At 41.2% G+C, this 19,100-nt stretch overlaps 1 pseudogene; it reads left to right on the top strand.

Moving 5' to 3' along the window:
• LOC120023015 overlaps window positions 1-17,546 on the top strand; it is a 143,851-nt pseudogene extending 126,305 nt beyond the window's left edge.
• The last annotated feature ends 1,554 nt before the right edge of the window (window positions 17,547-19,100 follow it).

The raw sequence follows: 19,100 nt of genomic DNA, 5'->3' as shown, positions 1-19,100 counted from the left end.
AACACTAATTATTAATGATATCTCACAACGTGGATGGATAACACTAACTATTAATGATATCTCACAACGTGGATGATAACACTAATTATTAATGATATCTCACAACGTGGATGGATAACACTAACTATTAATGAGATCTCACAACGTGGATGATAACACTAACTATTAATGAGATCTCACAACGTGGATGGATAACACTAACTATTAATGAGATCTCACAACGTGGATGATAACACTAACTATTAATGAGATCTCACAACGTGGATGGATAACACTAATTATTAATGATATCTCAGTGTGGATGGATAACACTAACTATTAATGAGATCTCACAACGTGGATGGATAACACTAACTATTAATGATATCTCAGTGTGGATGGATAACACTAACTATTAATGAGATCACAGTGTGGATGGATAACACTAACTATTAATGATATCTCACAATGGTTAGCAGTGGATGGATACCACTAACTATTAATGATATCTCACAATGTTTAGCAGTGGATGGATACCACTAACTATTAATGATATCTCACAATGTTTAGCAGTGGATGGATACCACTAACTATTAATGATATCTCACAACGTGGATGATAACACTAACTATTAATGATATCTCAGTGTGGATGGATAACACTAACTATTAATGATATCTCACAACGTGGATGATAACACTAATTATTAATGATATCTCACAACGTGGATGGATAACACTAACTATTAATGAGATCTCACAACGTGGATGATAACACTAACTATTAATGAGATCTCACAACGTGGATGATAACACTAACTATTAATGATATCTCAGTGTGGATGGATAACACTAATTATTAATGATATCTCACAACGTGGATGGATAACACTAACTATTAATGAGATCTCACAACGTGGATGATAACACTAACTATTAATGAGATCTCACAACGTGGATGGATAACACTAACTATTAATGAGATCTCACAATGTTTAGCAGTGAATGGATACCACTAACTATTAATGAGATCTCACAACGTGGATGGATAACACTAACTATTAATGAGATCTCACAACGTGGATGATAACACTAACTATTAATGATATCTCACAACGTGGATGATAACACTAACTATTAATGAGATCTCACAACGTGGATGATAACACTAACTATTAATGATATCTCAGTGTGGATGGATAACACTAACTATTAATGAGATCTCACAACGTGGATGGATAACACTAACTATTAATGAGATCTCACAACGTGGATGATAACACTAACTATTAATGAGATCTCACAACGTGGATGATAACACTAACTATTAATGATATCTCAGTGTGGATGGATAACACTAGCTATTAATGATATCTCACAACGTGGATGATAACACTAACTATTAATGATATCTCAGTGTGGATGGATAACACTAATTATTAATGATATCTCACAACGTGGATGATAACACTAACTATTAATGAGATCTCAGTGTGGATGGATAACACTAACTATTAATGAGATCTCACAACGTGGATGATAACACTAACTATTAATGAGATCTCACAATGTGGATGGATAACACTAATTATTAATGATATCTCACAACGTGGATGGATAACACTAACTATTAATGAGATCTCAGTGTGGATGGATAACACTAACTATTAATGAGATCTCACAACGTGGATGATAACACTAACTATTAATGAGATCTCACAACGTGGATGGATAACACTAATTATTAATGAGATCTCACAACGTGGATGGATAACACTAACTATTAATGATATCTCACAACGTGGATGGTAACACTAACTATTAATGAGATCTCACAACGTGGATGGTAACACTAACTATTAATGAGATCTCACAACGTGGATGATAACACTAACTATTAATGAGATCTCACAACGTGGATGATAACACTAACTATTAATGAGATCTCACAACGTGAATGGTAACACTAACTATTAATGATATCTCAGTGTGGATGGATAACACTAACTATTAATGATATCTCAGTGTGGATGGATAACACTAACTATTAATGATATCTCACAACGTGGATGGATAACACTAACTATTAATGATATCTCACAACGTGGATGGATAACACTAACTATTAATGATATCTCAGTGTGGATGGATAACACTAACTATTAATGAGATGTCACAACGTGGATGGATAACACTAACTATTAATGAGATCTCACAACGTGGATGGATAACACTAACTATTAATGATATCTCACAACGTGGATGATAACACTAACTATTAATGATATCTCAGTGTGGATGGATAACACTAACTATTAATGATATCTCACAACGTGGATGATAACACTAACTATTAATGAGATCTCACAACGTGGATGATAACACTAACTATTAATGAGATCTCACAACGTGGATGATAACACTAACTATTAATGAGATCTCACAACGTGGATGATAACACTAACTATTACTGAGATCTCACAACGTGGATGGATAACACTAACTATTAATGAGATCTCACAATGTTTAGCAGTGGATGGATACCACTAACTATTAATGAGATCTCACAACGTGGATGGATAACACTAACTATTAATGAGATCTCACAACGTGGATGATAACACTAACTATTAATGAGATCTCACAACGTGGATGGATAACACTAACTATTAATGAGATTTCACAACGTGGATGATAACACTAACTATTAATGAGATCTCACAACGTGGATGGATAACACTAACTATTAATGATATCTCACAACGTGGATGATAACACTAACTATTAATGATATCTCACAACGTGGATGGATAACACTAATTATGAATGATATCTCACAACGTGGATGATAACACTAACTATTAATGATATCTCAGTGTGGATGGATAACACTAATTATTAATGATATCTCACAACGTGGATGATAACACTAACTATTAATGAGATCTCACAACGTGGATGATAACACTAACTATTAATGAGATCTCACAACGTGGATGATAACACTAACTATTAATGATATCTCAGTGTGGATGGATAACACTAACTATTAATGAGATCTCACAACGTGGATGGATAACACTAACTATTAATGATATCTCACAACGTGGATGGTAACACTAACTATTAATGAGATCTCACAACGTGGATGATAACACTAACTATTAATGAGATCTCACAACGTGGATGATAACACTAACTATTAATGAGATCTCACAACGTGAATGGTAACACTAACTATTAATGATATCTCACAACGTGGATGGATAACACTAATTATTAATGAGATCTCACAACGTGGATGGATAACACTAACTATTAATGATATCTCACAACGTGGATGGATAACACTAACTATGAATGATATCTCACAACGTGGATGATAACACTAACTATTAATGATATCTCAGTGTGGATGGATAACACTAATTATTAATGATATCTCACAACGTGGATGATAACACTAACTATTAATGAGATCTCACAACGTGGATGATAACACTAACTATTAATGAGATCTCACAACGTGGATGGATAACACTAACTATTAATGATATCTCACAACGTGGATGGTAACACTAACTATTAATGAGATCTCACAACGTGGATGATAACACTAACTATTAATGAGATCTCACAACGTGGATGATAACACTAACTATTAATGAGATCTCACAACGTGAATGGTAACACTAACTATTAATGATATCTCACAACGTGGATGGATAACACTAATTATTAATGAGATCTCACAACGTGGATGGTAACACTAACTATTAATGAGATCTCACAACGTGGATGATAACAATAACTATTAATGAGATCTCACAACGTGAATGGATAACACTAATTATTAATGAGATCTCACAACGTGGATGGTAACACTAACTATTAATGATATCTCACAACGTGGATGGATAACACTAACTATTAATGATATCTCACAACGTGGATGGATAACACTAACTATTAATGAGATCTCACAACGTGAATGGTAACACTAACTATTAATGATATCTCACAACGTGGATGGATAACACTAACTATTAATGATATCTCAGTGTGGATGGATAACACTAACTATTAATGAGATCTCACAACGTGGATGATAACACTAACTATTAATGAGATCTCACAACGTGGATGGATAACACTAACTATTAATGATATCTCACAACGTGGATGATAACACTAACTATTAATGATATCTCAGTGTGGATGGATAACACTAATTATTAATGAGATCTCACAACGTGGATGGATAACACTAACTATTAATGATATCTCACAATGTTTAGCAGTGGATGATACCACTAACTATTAATGATATCTCACAACGTGGATGATAACACTAACTATTAATGATATCTCAGTGTGGATGGATAACACTAACTATTAATGAGATCTCACAACGTGGATGATAACACTAATTATTAATGATATCTCAGTGTGGATGGATAACACTAATTATTAATGATATCTCACAACGTGGATGATAACACTAACTATTAATGAGATCTCACAACGTGAATGGATAACACTAATTATTAATGAGATCTCACAACGTGGATGGTAACACTAACTATTAATGATATCTCACAACGTGGATGGATAACACTAACTATTAATGATATCTCACAACGTGGATGGATAACACTAACTATTAATGAGATCTCACAACGTGAATGGTAACACTAACTATTAATGATATCTCACAACGTGGATGGATAACACTAACTATTAATGATATCTCACAACGTGGATGGATAACACTAACTATTAATGATATCTCAGTGTGGATGGATAACACTAACTATTAATGAGATCTCACAACGTGGATGGATAACACTAACTATTAATGATATCTCAGTGTGGATGGATAACACTAACTATTAATGAGATCTCACAACGTGGATGATAACACTAACTATTAATGAGATCTCACAACGTGGATGGATAACACTAACTATTAATGATATCTCACAACGTGGATGATAACACTAACTATTAATGATATCTCAGTGTGGATGGATAACACTAATTATTAATGAGATCTCAGAACGTGGATGGATAACACTAACTATTAATGATATCTCACAATGTTTAGCAGTGGATGATACCACTAACTATTAATGATATCTCACAACGTGGATGATAACACTAATTATTAATGATATCTCAGTGTGGATGGATAACACTAATTATTAATGATATCTCACAACGTGGATGATAACACTAACTATTAATGAGATCTCACAACGTGGATGGATAACACTAACTATTAATGAGATCTCACAACGTGGATGGATAACACTAATTATTAATGATATCTCAGTGTGGATGGATAACACTAATTATTAATGATATCTCACAATGTTTAGCAGTGGATGGATACCACTAACTATTAATGAGATCTCACAACGTGGATGGATACCACTAACTATTAATGAGATCTCACAACGTGGATGATAACACTAACTATTAATGAGATTTCACAATGTTTAGCAGTGGATGGATACCACTAACTATTAATGAGATCTCACAACGTGGATGATAACACTAACTATTAATGAGATCTCACAACGTGGATGATAACACTAATTATTAATGATATCTCAGTGTGGATGGATAACACTAACTATTAATGAGATCTCACAACGTGGATGATAACACTAATTATTAATGATATCTCAGTGTGGATGGATAACACTAATTATTAATGAGATCTCAGTGTGGATGGATAACACTAACTATTAATGAGATCTCACAACGTGGATGGATACCACTAACTATTAATGAGATCTCACAACGTTTAGCAGTGGATGGATACCACTAACTATTAATGAGATCTCACAACGTGGATGGATAACACTAATTATTAATGAGATCTCACAACGTGGATGGATAACACTAACTATTAATGAGATCTCACAACGTTTTGCAGTGGATGGATTTCTATGTCTGTTTGAAGAAAACATTTAGGTCCGTTCTTTCACACACAGATTAAACTCCCAAATAATCTACATTGAAAGTGCTTTTAAATCTCACAGGAGTAGGCTTAATCTAGGTCTAAGAAGCTGGCCCGTGAACATAAAATCAAAGCCCTTATTTAACCGTATTCCATGTGGGTGTCCATCCACTCTTCCCATCCTCAGGAGAGGGAGGTACCCTGGACACCCACATCTTTCAGTTGGACTGGGTTCTGGACACCAGCCGGTTACATCTGCAACAGACAGAGAACGTCATCCGCAGCAGAACCCCCACCGGGCCAGAGCTGGATGCATCATACATGGGATATGTGAGTACTGTCTGATATGAGATCCTTATCACCATTCTGTCTTAATGGAAGGTCTTTAGGAAACATTGTGCCTTTACCTAAGAAGTTCCTACGGTGTGATTACTTGATGTGAGCGTCTCAGTGACATGCTTTCTGTCTGTTTTCTGTCCTGTTGTGTAGATGCGTCTGCTGGGAGAGTGTCGTAGCAGTATAGACACAGTGAAGAGGGTTGGCTACGAACTGAAGGGGGAGGGGGACAAGGCCTCAGGACTTGCTGACCCCATTGATGATGAATCACAAACAACAGGTAAAGTTTGGCCATCAGGTGTTGATATTAATCAGGCTTAAGACAGTCAGAGGTGGAGAGCTCTTAAGACAGTCAGAGGTGGAGAGCTCTTAAGACAGTCAGAGGTGGAGAGCTCTTAAGACAGTCAGAGGTGGAGAGCTCTTAAGATGTAAAGTAGCAATGGTACATTAATGCCCACAACTTATAGTCCACGATGAGACAACATTGTGTGGTGGTTGTGTGTTTTCTGGGTTGTTTTTGCTCCAGAGTACTCAAGCAGAGAAGTAAGTACAAAGTCAGCAGCTTTTAAGGCAGACACATTTCTTGGGGCTTTACTGGACTGTGCTGTACAGGGCTGTATAGGGCTGGACGGGACTGTACTGTACGGACCTGTACGAGCCTGTACTGTAATGGCCTGTACGGACCTGTACTGTACGGACCTGTACGGTACTGTAATGGCCTGTACTGGATTGTACTGTACGGACCTGTACGGGCCTGTACTGTAATGGCCTGTACTAGACTGTAATGGCCTGTACGGACCTGTACTGTACGGACCTGTACGGTACTGTAAGGGCCTATACTGGACTGTACTGTACGGACCTGTACGGGCCTGTACTGTAATGGCCTGTACTGGACTGTACTGTACGGATCTGTACGGGCCTGTACTGTAATGGCCTGTACTGTACTGTAATGGCCTGTATGGACCTGTACTGTACGGACCTGTACGGTACTGTAATGGCCTGTACTGGATTGTACTGTACGGGCCTGTACTGTAATGGCCTGTACTGTACTGTAATGGCCTGTACGGACCTGTACTGTAATGACCTGTACGGTACTGTAATGGCCTATACTGGACTGTACTGTACGGACCTGTACGGGCCTGTACTGTAATGGCCTGTACTGGACTGTACTATACGGACCTGTACGGGCCTGCACTGTAATGGCCTGTACTGGACTGTACTGTACGGGCCTGTACGGGCCTGCACTGTAATGGCCTGTACTGGACTGTAAGCTGTATGTCACCTCAAATGTCTGAATATACAGTATAATCAGTTGTAGACATGAATGATAGATAAACTGAACATATATCCCATATATACCATGTATACCATATATACCATGTATATACCATATATACCATGTAGATACCATATATACCATGTAGATCCCATATATACCATATATACCATGTAGATACCATATATCCCATATATACCATATATCCCATATATACCCCATAGATCCCATATATCCCATATATACTATATACCTCATATACCCCATAGATATACCATATATACCATTACCAAATTAATAATTTGATACCCTTTCCTTTCTTCCTCCTTTAACTTGCTGCACTGTAGATGTGATAGTTACTGCAGGCTCAGGCCCCTCACTAAAAATATAGATAGATGTCTTATTACCATATAAATAATAAATTCCTCTTTCTTCCCCCCTGTACTGTAGGTGTGATACAGCGCTGGGAGTTGCTGCAGGCCCTCAGTAAAGAGATGAATAGATATAATACAGCTATAATATAATAATCTCTCTCTCTCTCTCTGTGCTGTAGGTGTGATACAGCGCTGGGAGTTGCTGCAGGCCCAAGCCCTCAGTAAAGAGATGAATAGATATAATACAGCTATAATATAATAATCTCTCTCTCTCTCTCTGTACTGTAGGTGTGATACAGCGCTGGGAGTTGCTGCAGGCCCAAGCCCTCAGTAAAGAGATGAATAGATATAATACAGCTATAATATAATAATCTCTCTCTCTGTACTGTAGGTGTGATACAGCGCTGGGAGTTGCTGCAGGCCCAAGCCCTCAGTAAAGAGATGAATAGATATAATACAGCTATAATATAATAATCTCTCTCTCTGTACTGTAGGTGTGATACAGCGCTGGGAGTTGCTGCAGGCCCAAGCCCTCAGTAAAGAGATGAATAGATATAATACAGCTATAATATAATAATCTCTCTCTCTGTACTGTAGGTGTGATACAGCGCTGGGAGTTGCTGCAGGCCCAAGCCCTCAGTAAAGAGATGAATAGATATAATACAGCTATAATATAATAATCTCTCTCTCTCTCTCTGTACTGTAGGTGTGATACAGCGCTGGGAGTTGCTGCAGGCCCAAGCCCTCAGTAAAGAGATGAATAGATATAATACAGCTATAATATAATAATCTCTCTCTCTCTCTCTGTACTGTAGGTGTGATACAGCGCTGGGAGTTGCTGCAGGCCCAAGCCCTCAGTAAAGAGATGCGTCTGAAGCAGAACCTTCAGCAGTGGCAGCAGTTCAACTCTGACCTCAACGCTGTGTGGGCGTGGCTGGAGCAGGCAGGGGAGGAGCTAGAGCAGCAACGGAGGCTGGACCTCAGCACCGACATCCAGACCATCGAGCTGCGCATCAAAAAACTGAAGGTGACCTTTGAACTTTGCTTACTCACTAGAATTACAACGCTTGCAAGGTGTGTAAGGCTTTCCCAAAGTTCTGGGGGTTTTCAGAAATCATGGTTGGATGAATCCCAGTTGTATGATTCCCTCCATGGTTATTCCCTCCTGGTCCTGGAATCCTCCAACTGGGATAATAAAAAACCTGGGATCTCTGGGAAAGCTTTGCAACCAGAGATGGGTATTTAAAAAATACTCTGTGCTGATATGACACCCTCTCAAATCATCTCTTTTCATATTGTCTGTCTACAGGAGCTGCAGAAGGCTGTTGACAAGCGTAAGGCCACAGTGCTGTCCATCAACCTGTGCAGTGCAGAGTTTGTCCAGTCCGCCACAGAAGAGTCCCAGGACCTGCAGGCCAGGCTGAAAGAGATGAACAACCGCTGGGACAGATTGGGCACCTCTCTGGGGGAGTGGAGGGCAGCGCTACAAAAGGCCCTTATGCAGTGTCATGTAGGTGTCCAACTGTCTATCCACCTAGCCTGGTCCCAGATCTGTGCTGTCTTGCCAACTCCTATGGCCGTTAAGGCGCAAACAGCTCTGGGACCAGGCTACTTACTGGTCACTTAATAAGAAATTCAAACCAGGACAAATCATGTTTGCATGTTGGACAACTGAGACAGGATACAATTAAATAGTGTTTCAATGACCAGGTTTATCATTAGTTAGACATATTAAATATGTTACTTTTGGTAGAAGTCATGACTTTTGGTAGAAGGTGATTAGCATGCATTTGTATTCCCATCTACTCTCCTGTAGGACTTCCATGAGATGAGTCACGGCCTGCTACTGTGGCTGGAGAACATTGACCGCAGGAGGAACGAGATTGTTCCCATTGACCCCATCCAGGACAGCAACACCCTCCATGAGCACCACAAAACACTCCTGGTACAGAAGCGTTTTAGTAATGTTATATTTAAGTGATAGTGCCAAAGAAGCCGGTGTTTGGAGGATATATTGGCACTGGTGTTGTTAGGCCTGAGACAAAGTCAATATATCCTCCAAACACTGGCTTCTTGGGCATTATCACTTTTATACAACGGGTTATCAACATATTCAAATAATGATTGACATATTTTCATTAAAAAAATGTTATTTTGATGAATATATTCATACTATGTCATCCATTCGCAAGATATAGTCCCGACACAAATCTTGGGTTGCTACCCAAGCCGGCTGGTCGTTCGTTCTATCGGTTCGGTTGCTAGTGAAGCGACCCAGTCATTCAGTCATTTTTGTTCTGTATCTATGGACGCCACCCAGTCATTTGTTCTAAATGTTCCATTGCCATACTGGCTGGCAACGTTCTTATCCCTTGCTTGCTAGCTAGCCAAGAATAACAGCCAGAATAATAGCAAAGTAGCAGCATTTGCGTTTGTTTAAGCTGTTTACTATTTACATTTATTTGGATACATCCATAACAATGAGCTAATGAGGCACGATTTCACCTGTCATAGAAAATGTTCTTACTTGTCAGGACACTGTTGTTCAGAGGAGCTATCCAACAACACAGCAACACAATCCCTTCAAACTGAATCTGGAAAGACTGCAAACTAGCTGCACTTCGTTTAGTTTTATCTTTTTTCAATTGATATTTCTTTGTTTATATCCATAAAAATTATGCCAGCTGATTCATGATTTCGACTGGCTGAGAAACTGTCTGTCTCGTCCCGACTCCCGACACATTCATTATTATGGGACAGATAGAGATCGAATTTGAATATTGAAACAATGTTGCAAATGTCGGAGAGACAGACAGTAAGGTTTATACAAATCTCCGCTGTTAAAAATTAAATGTTAGTCTAAAGGAAATGTGAGATAATGTCTAGATGCTTTTTATAGTGGAGATCAAGTTTATAAATTGCTTGGCTGGGCTGATGAGACAGTGGATTCCACAGTCAGATGGAATAAACTATATTCTGTGAGGGCTGATTCGGAGTTGAGATAAGCACACACAAATCTGACTTTTATATAAATTATTGATTGATGTCAACTGGAGACTTTTAAATTAAGCGTGGGGATCTCAAATTAGAAATTGTTCTTGAGTGACTGACACCTTGCAGTAAGTAAAATTGTGAACCAACCAACCTCCCTCACTCTCTCCACAGAAAATCCGCTGTGAGCTGCTAGACACCCAGAGGAAGGTGTTGTCCCTGCAGGACATGTCCCTGCAGCTGCTGGTCAACAGCGAGGGCAGTGACTGTCTGGAGGCCAAGGAGAAGGTTCACGTCATCGGGAACCGCCTCAAACTGCTCTTCAAGGAGGTGACCAGAGACCTCAGAGAGCTGGAGAAGATTCTGGACATTACCAGCAGCCAACAGGTCAGAACAGACGCACTTTTACAATTAAATAGAACAATGGAATGTATCTCCATGCAGTAGACACATTACACAATAAGAAATAGTACAGGAGAAACGTTTGTAGCCTTTCTCTATTGTATCTAACACCATTTCATGCTTGGCCTCCCTCCCTCCCTCCCTCTGTGTGTATCTCTCTCTCTCTCTCTCCCTCCCTCCCTCCCTCCCTCCCTCCCTCCCTCCCTCCCTCCCTCCCTCCCTCCCTCCCTCCCTCATCCTCTTTCTCCCTCATCCTCTTTCTCCCTCCCTCTTGTCTCTTTCTTTCTCCTCTATTTTATCACAGAATCTGTCTACATGGTCGTCAGCTGATGAGCTAGACACCACCTCTGGTTCCATAAGCCCGGTGTCGGGCAGGAGCACGCCAAGTCGCCGTCGATCGGTAACGTATAGTAATACTCCTGACATGGTTACATGGTGCCCTACCAGAAGGAAGGTATTTGGCACTTCCTCCCTAAGACTGACAGTGCGTCACTTGTGCCCCTGAATGCAACGCCCAGTTTGTTCCAGTTTAAGGCCATGCAGAGTCACTCCCTCCCACCATCCCAGGACCTCTCTTTCTCACCTCTTCTCTGTACACCTTCCTACATGTATATACATTCCACACAAAACTCTGACTCTTTTTTCCACACCTTTATTCTTTCATGTTATATCTTCTCCCAGGGACAAACCCACCAGAGCACTGGAGACATCATTATACCCCCTCTTAAAAAATATATATATTATCTTATTTTATTGATTGACTTTCCCTCTAAACTGCTTTCTCCTAACCGAATGTGTCCCATCTTGTTCTTCTATTCTTTAGTCCTGTGGTTTTAGAGTCCTGTGGTTTTAGAGTCCTGTGGTTTTAGAGTCCTGTGGTTTTAGAGTCCTGTGGTTTTAGAGTCCTGTGGTTTTAGAGTCCTGTGGTTTTAGAGTCCTGTAGTTTTAGAGTGCTGTAGTTTTAGAGTGCTGTAATTTAGTGCTCATGGAATATTGGCTCTTTAATACTGCTGAAAACCCTTGGTTTTTATCAATTCAAGTCTATAGAAGTAATGTATTGTCTTCACTTCAATCCCAATGGTTGATCTCAATGATTTGAAGATACAGTACATGTATATCTTACATTTGTTACGTCTGTCTTCCACATAGCAAATCATGCATCATATCATAAGTTGTGCTTCAGCAGCGAATTAATTCCCTTTGTTCCAAATAACAGCATGACCATCCAGCTGTAGCTGTTCAAAGTAGCTGTTCACTTTGAAAAAAGCTAGTTTATTTGTTTTCTCTTGTTGTCACCTTCCTTCACATATTTGATTTGTTCTAAGGTCACCTTATTCTATTCTTTTATTTGGGGTATTTTCTTTTCATCGGTAGCTTTGTTCTTTATTTGCCTGGACTGAAACATACTCTCTTTCTTTTACCCCCGTGTTCATTGCAAACAGCAATGGGGCAAATGTAGTATGTCACAGCAGACCTCTGGACCCTCTGTGAGCAGTCCACACAGATCACACAGGTACCTTTCTCCTGGTTTGTAGAACACCCAGAAGATAATAGAACTCCTGGAACATGTTACACCTGTTCTTGAACCTCAGTCCGTTGTGCTGCACTGCACTGACAACACATACAGTACATTGCAACAACTGTCTTGTAAAAGAAAAAATAGAAAACCCTGAATGCTGATTTTTACTTACTTCCAAAGGTTCATAAAAGTTTAATGAAAAATTAATTCCATCATCTTCTACCATTCTAGACATTATGTAGGGGCTATAGGGTTTTATGGTTTTACAGAAAATGTGGTTATATCCCACACATCCTTTACACTACAGTTCTGCAATAACTAAATATATAGGCCTCTTCGTTGCCAATGTCCTCGGCTGCTTGATTAACTACGCTACCCAGAATGCACCTTGAGTGCTTAACATACTGTCAACAGTTTCTCTAATACCTCTTGGTAACTATAGAGCTCTACCGCTCCTTCTCTACTGCTAGTGAGCACACGCAGTTGTTCTCTTGAATTGCCAAGTCAGCAAGCATCTGCAATGAACAATAGGATGGCAGCAAGTCTATCTCTCTATTTCTTTCTTTCTCTTGTGTGTGACATCTATTTAATCTATTTCTTCTATTTCACATACCTAATCCACCATCTCCCCCTCACTCCCCTCAATCAGCCATCTGTGGGTCACCCCTATCACGTCTCCATTTGTGGAATGTTAGGGGGCACTTTGATCACAGTCTAGACAGACAGACCTGAGGGTAAAACGGACATCACTGTTATCTAGCTATGCATACCATGATTTATAATTTTAGGATTCACTTTGGTGTAAGCTAATTCAAATAGGCCCCATTGTCAGCTATGCTAGAGAAACAGCAGGTACCACATTGTCAGCTATGCTAGAGAAACAGCAGGTACCACATTGTCAGCTATGCTAGAGAAACAGCAGGTACCACATTGTCAGCTATGCTAGAGAAACAGCAGGTACCACATTGTCAGCTATGCTAGAGAAACAGCAGGTACCACATTGTCAGCTATGCTAGAGAAACAGCAGGTACCACATTGTCAGCTATGCTAGAGAAACAGCAGGTACCACATTGTCAGCTATGCTAGAGAAACAGCAGGTACCACATTGTCAGCTATGCTAGAGAAACAGCAGGTACCACATTGTCAGCTATGCTAGAGAAACAGCAGGTACCACATTGTCAGCTATGCTAGAGAAACAGCAGGTACCACATTGTCAGCTATGCTAGAGAAACAGCAGGTACCACATTGTCAGCTATGCTAGAGAAACAGCAGGTACCACATTGTCAGCTATGCTAGAGAAACAGCAGGTACCACATTGTCAGCTATGCTAGAGAAACAGCAGGTACCACATTGTCAGCTATGCTAGAGAAACAGCAGGTACCACATTGTCAGCTATGCTAGAGAAACAGCAGGTACCACATTGTCAGCTATGCTAGAGAAACAGCAGGTACCACATTGTCAGCTATGCTAGAGAAACAGCAGGTACCACATTGTCAGCTATGCTAGAGAAACAGCAGGTACCACATTGTCAGCTATGCTAGAGAAACAGCAGGTACCACATTGTCAGCTATGCTAGAGAAACAGCAGGTACCACATTGTCAGCTATGCTAGAGAAACAGCAGGTACCACATTGTCAGCTATGCTAGAGAAACAGCAGGTACCACATTGTCAGCTATGCTAGAGAAACAGCAGGTACCACATTGTCAGCTATGCTAGAGAAACAGCAGGTACCACATTGTCAGCTATGCTAGAGAAACAGCAGGTACCACATTGTCAGCTATGCTAGAGAAACAGCAGGTACCACATTGTCAGCTATGCTAGAGAAACAGCAGGTACCACATTGTCAGCTATGCTAGAGAAACAGCAGGTACCACATTGTCAGCTATGCTAGAGAAACAGCAGGTACCACATTGTCAGCTATGCTAGAGAAACAGCAGGTACCACATTGTCAGCTATGCTAGAGAAACAGCAGGTACCACATTGTCAGCTATGCTAGAGAAACAGCAGGTACCACATTGTCAGCTATGCTAGAGAAACAGCAGGTACCACATTGTCAGCTATGCTAGAGAAACAGCAGGTACCACATTGTCAGCTATGCTAGAGAAACAGCAGGTACCACATTGTCAGCTATGCTAGAGAAACAGCAGGTACCACATTGTCAGCTATGCTAGAGAAACAGCAGGTACCACATTGTCAGCTATGCTAGAGAAACAGCAGGTACCACATTGTCAGCTATGCTAGAGAAACAGCAGGTACCACATTGTCAGCTATGCTAGAGAAACAGCAGGTACCACATTGTCAGCTATGCTAGAGAAACAGCAGGTACCACATTGTCAGCTATGCTAGAGAAACAGCAGGTACCACATTGTCAGCTATGCTAGAGAAACAGCAGGTACCACATTGTCAGCTATGCTAGAGAAACAGCAGGTACCACATTGTCAGCTATGCTAGAGAAACAGCAGGTACCACATTGTCGTAACGTGTTGTAAATCAGAACGCTATTATTGTGTTACTGTAGTGTTCATCCCTTACCTGAGAAATGAGTTAATAGTGAATAGTACAAAACATGTTATTTAGCATGTTAATAGATATAGTCTGTCTTCTCAGTTTGACAGCAGCCCAGTCAGATGGTATATTAAGATGGTTCTGCTGCTGACTAATGCTACATCAAGCTTCACCTAGCTACGCCCTTTAAAACAGACTGCTCTACGCTGCTATGCTCCTGTCTTGGCATGCTTTGCATTTATCAGGATAAAAACTCCTGACAGAGAGGTCTTGAAGGACTATCTAAAACATTTGAACTGCTACTTCCAGCTTGCATTTTGTCTCCCGTCCTAACACCTTGCATCCTTTTATAAAGGAATGTCAGCTCAACATCCTGTATTTGTTTTATGGGTTTGAAAATAATTTCTTAAATGTTTGTCAGTGTTTGTCAAGTGTCATTCAACTGACTGTGGGTGTGTTGATTACCAATATAAACTGGGTGGTTTGAGCCCTGAATGCTGATTGGCTGACAACCGTGGTATATCAGACCTTATACCAACATTTTTTTTTACTGATCTTATTACGTTGGTAACCAGTTTATAATAGTAATAAGGCACCTTGGGGATTTGCGTTGCGTCGTGACCTAAGAACAGCCCTTAGCCGTGGTATATTGGCCATATACCATACTCCCTCGGGCCTTATTGCTTAAATATAATTTGGTAATTTGACCATGGTTGTCTCAATACACAGTTCATCATTATACTTGTAGAGCAATAACAACCATAGTTTCTGTCTTGTAAACTACAAAGGAAATAGATATTTGATTCTGTTGAATCCAATGACAAAATGGATAGTTGGATGGATGGTCTGGTCTGGATGCATGTCCTTAGCTGTACAGTAGGTGTCATAACCTAAATCTGTTTGTTGTTGTGTTGTGTGCTCTCCGTGTCGTGTCCTATCAGGTTTCCCGTCGCTGGGTCCGCTTCCTCCCCTTCTGAGGCAGAGGGGAAATCATCATCGTCACATTTCCTGTACCGCGTCCTATGGGTGGCGGTGCCCCTCCAGTTGCTCTTCCTCTTGCTGCTGGTGGGCATGGTCTGCCTGGTGCCAATGTGTGAGGGTGATTTGGACTGCACCCAGTCCAATAACTTTGCCCGTTCCTTCCACCCGATGCTACAATACACCAACGGGCCCCCTCCTGTATAGTCTTTCATGACAGACCAAACATTTGGTTCTGGGTGCCGAGCGAGATTACAGCCTGGCCCTGGTATGGAGAGGAACCTGAGGAGGACAGTTGGGCTTTTTGAACTTCATGACTGTTGGGGTTTTCACCTCTATGGGTCTCTCTCCTGTTGTTTTCCCCCAGTAACAGTACGGGAACTGTTTCAATGCTCCGCTAGTTTGCAGCTTCCATGAAGAATAGAGATATGGCGTTCCGTCATTCTGCACCTTGTGTTGCCGTGCATAGGCAAGCATCATAGGATGCCAAAACTTTAGTTATATCTTCTTTGTTCTGTATGGATGAAGTACAGCAGCACTCGTAACTTGTCTTTTCACTCGTGTCATCTTTTAGTTTTCTGTTATGTTGTATGTATAGACGAAGAAGCGTCTTAGGGGCAGCAAATGTAAGAACCAAAAAAATGTTCTGACGGCGGTCAGTGGATATCCCCTGGATACACATGCCATGTATTGCCATTTGTCCTCTAGTTCAATGCAGAGCATATACCCTGTGAATGTGCCTGTTGTAACAATTGAACACTTGTGAAATAACATTTTAAGATTACTTATATTGCAATATTATTTTTTTTACATGTGTTTTGGCATGCGGTTATGATCTTTGCTTATGGGTGTGTCCGTGATGAATATTTGATTTTTAATCTGAATTATACCTGGGCGTAAGAATCTATTTAGTCTGAATTGTGTATTGAATGTGTATGAAAGGCCATAATGAAGAGTTATTTGCTATAAACTGTTTAAAAGCATAAGAAACATTGACAAATCATGTGGACATTTCTGAATGAAAATAATGTACTGAACACACATTGTTATTTTTCTAGCTGAAAATATGGATTCTACAAACTAACTATTAATCAAAAGTATAACGAATTATAAAACTGTATATTTTCTATCGCTCTGTGTGTTTAGTTTTAAATGTACAACAGTCCAGGATTACTTAACATATTCTGTACATAATATAAATGTATATCTATAATCTATATCTGACCCTAAATTACAAATATTGAATGCCAAATTCTCATTTTGATTCTGTCTTTTATTCAACATAAGTTCTCTCTGTAGGCAGCAACATTTCTGACTCTTCTGTCAAGTCAATAATGCTGAATCAGTCTTTGGATCTTACTTTCCATACATCATAAACTCAATTCAAATCACAATTTCAATGGTCCAAAAAACATATGATACCTCTCAAGTTTCATTCAGGTGCCTGTCTTGAGTGGAGTCCTCTGAGGAGATTTAGGCATAGATCAGTGCTATAGTGCGATTGACATTTAAAGGCAGCGTTCGCGGAGACCGCATTCATGGTAAATGCTGTATTTGTCAGCTCAATCGAAAATTATCTATTTCAATCACGCTATAGCGCTGATCTTCCATGATACGGATTGAATCTAGCCCTTACGCCTCATTCACGGGGAGAGCCACAGGGCCAGTGGACCTCTGAGAGACAGCTGAGAGGGATCCGATAGACCCAGAGGTATGTTAGTTCTGGAGCTCTGGGAGATGGGAGTCCTGGTGGTGGGTAGGACAGGACCAGGGAGTGGTGGTGGTGATGGTGGAGGTCATGGCGGTGGGTAGGACAGGACCAGGGAGTGGTGGTGGTGATGGTGGAGGTCATGGCGGTGGGTAGGACAGGACCAGGGAGTGGTGGTGGTGATGGTGGAGGTCATGGTGGTGGGTAGGACAGGACCAGGGAGTGGTGGTGGTGGTGATGGTGGAGGTCATGGCGGTGGGTAGGACAGGACCAGGGAGTGGTGGTGGTGATGGTGGAGGTCATGGCGGTGGGTAGGACAGGACCAGGGAGTGGTGGTGGTGATGGTGGAGGTCATGGTGGTGGGTAGGACAGGACCAGGGAGTGGTGGTGGTGGTGATGGTGGAGGTCATGGTGGTGGGTAGGACAGGACCAGGGAGTGGTGGTGGTGATGGTGGAGGTCATGGTGGTGGGTAGGACAGGACCAGGGAGTGGTGGTGGTGGTGATGGTGGAGGTCATGGTGGTGGGTAGGACAGGACCAGGGAGTGGTGGTGGTGATGGTGGAGGTCATGGTGGTAGGTAGGACAGGACCAGGGAGTGGTGGTGGTGATGGTGGAGGTCATGGTGGTGGGTAGGACAGGACCAGGGAGTGGTGGTGGTGATGGTGGAGGTCATGGCGGTGGGTAGGACAGGACCAGGGAGTGGTGGTGGTGATGGTGGAGGTCATGGTGGTGGGTAGGACAGGACCAGGGAGTGGTGGTGGTGATGGTGGAGGTCATGGTGGTGGGTAGGACAGGACCAGGGAGTGGTGGTGGTGGTGATGGTGGAGGTCATGGTGGTGGGTAGGACAGGACCAGGGAGTGGTGGTGGTGATGGTGGAGGTCATGGTGGTGGGTAGGACAGGACCAGGGAGTGGTGGTGGTGGTGATGGTGGAGGTCATGGTGGTGGGTAGGACAGGACCAGGGAGTGGTGGTGGTGATGGTGGAGGTCATGGCGGTGGGTAGGACAGGACCAGGGAGTGGTGGTGGTGATGGTGGAGGTCATGGTGGTGGGTAGGACAGGACCA

This window comes from Salvelinus namaycush, chromosome 28 (assembly GCF_016432855.1).
Source record: "Salvelinus namaycush isolate Seneca chromosome 28, SaNama_1.0, whole genome shotgun sequence".
In the NCBI taxonomy this organism is placed as follows: Eukaryota; Metazoa; Chordata; class Actinopteri; order Salmoniformes; family Salmonidae; genus Salvelinus; species Salvelinus namaycush.
Note: the sequence above shows the minus strand (reverse complement) of the source record. Positions and strands in the feature narration are given on the sequence as shown.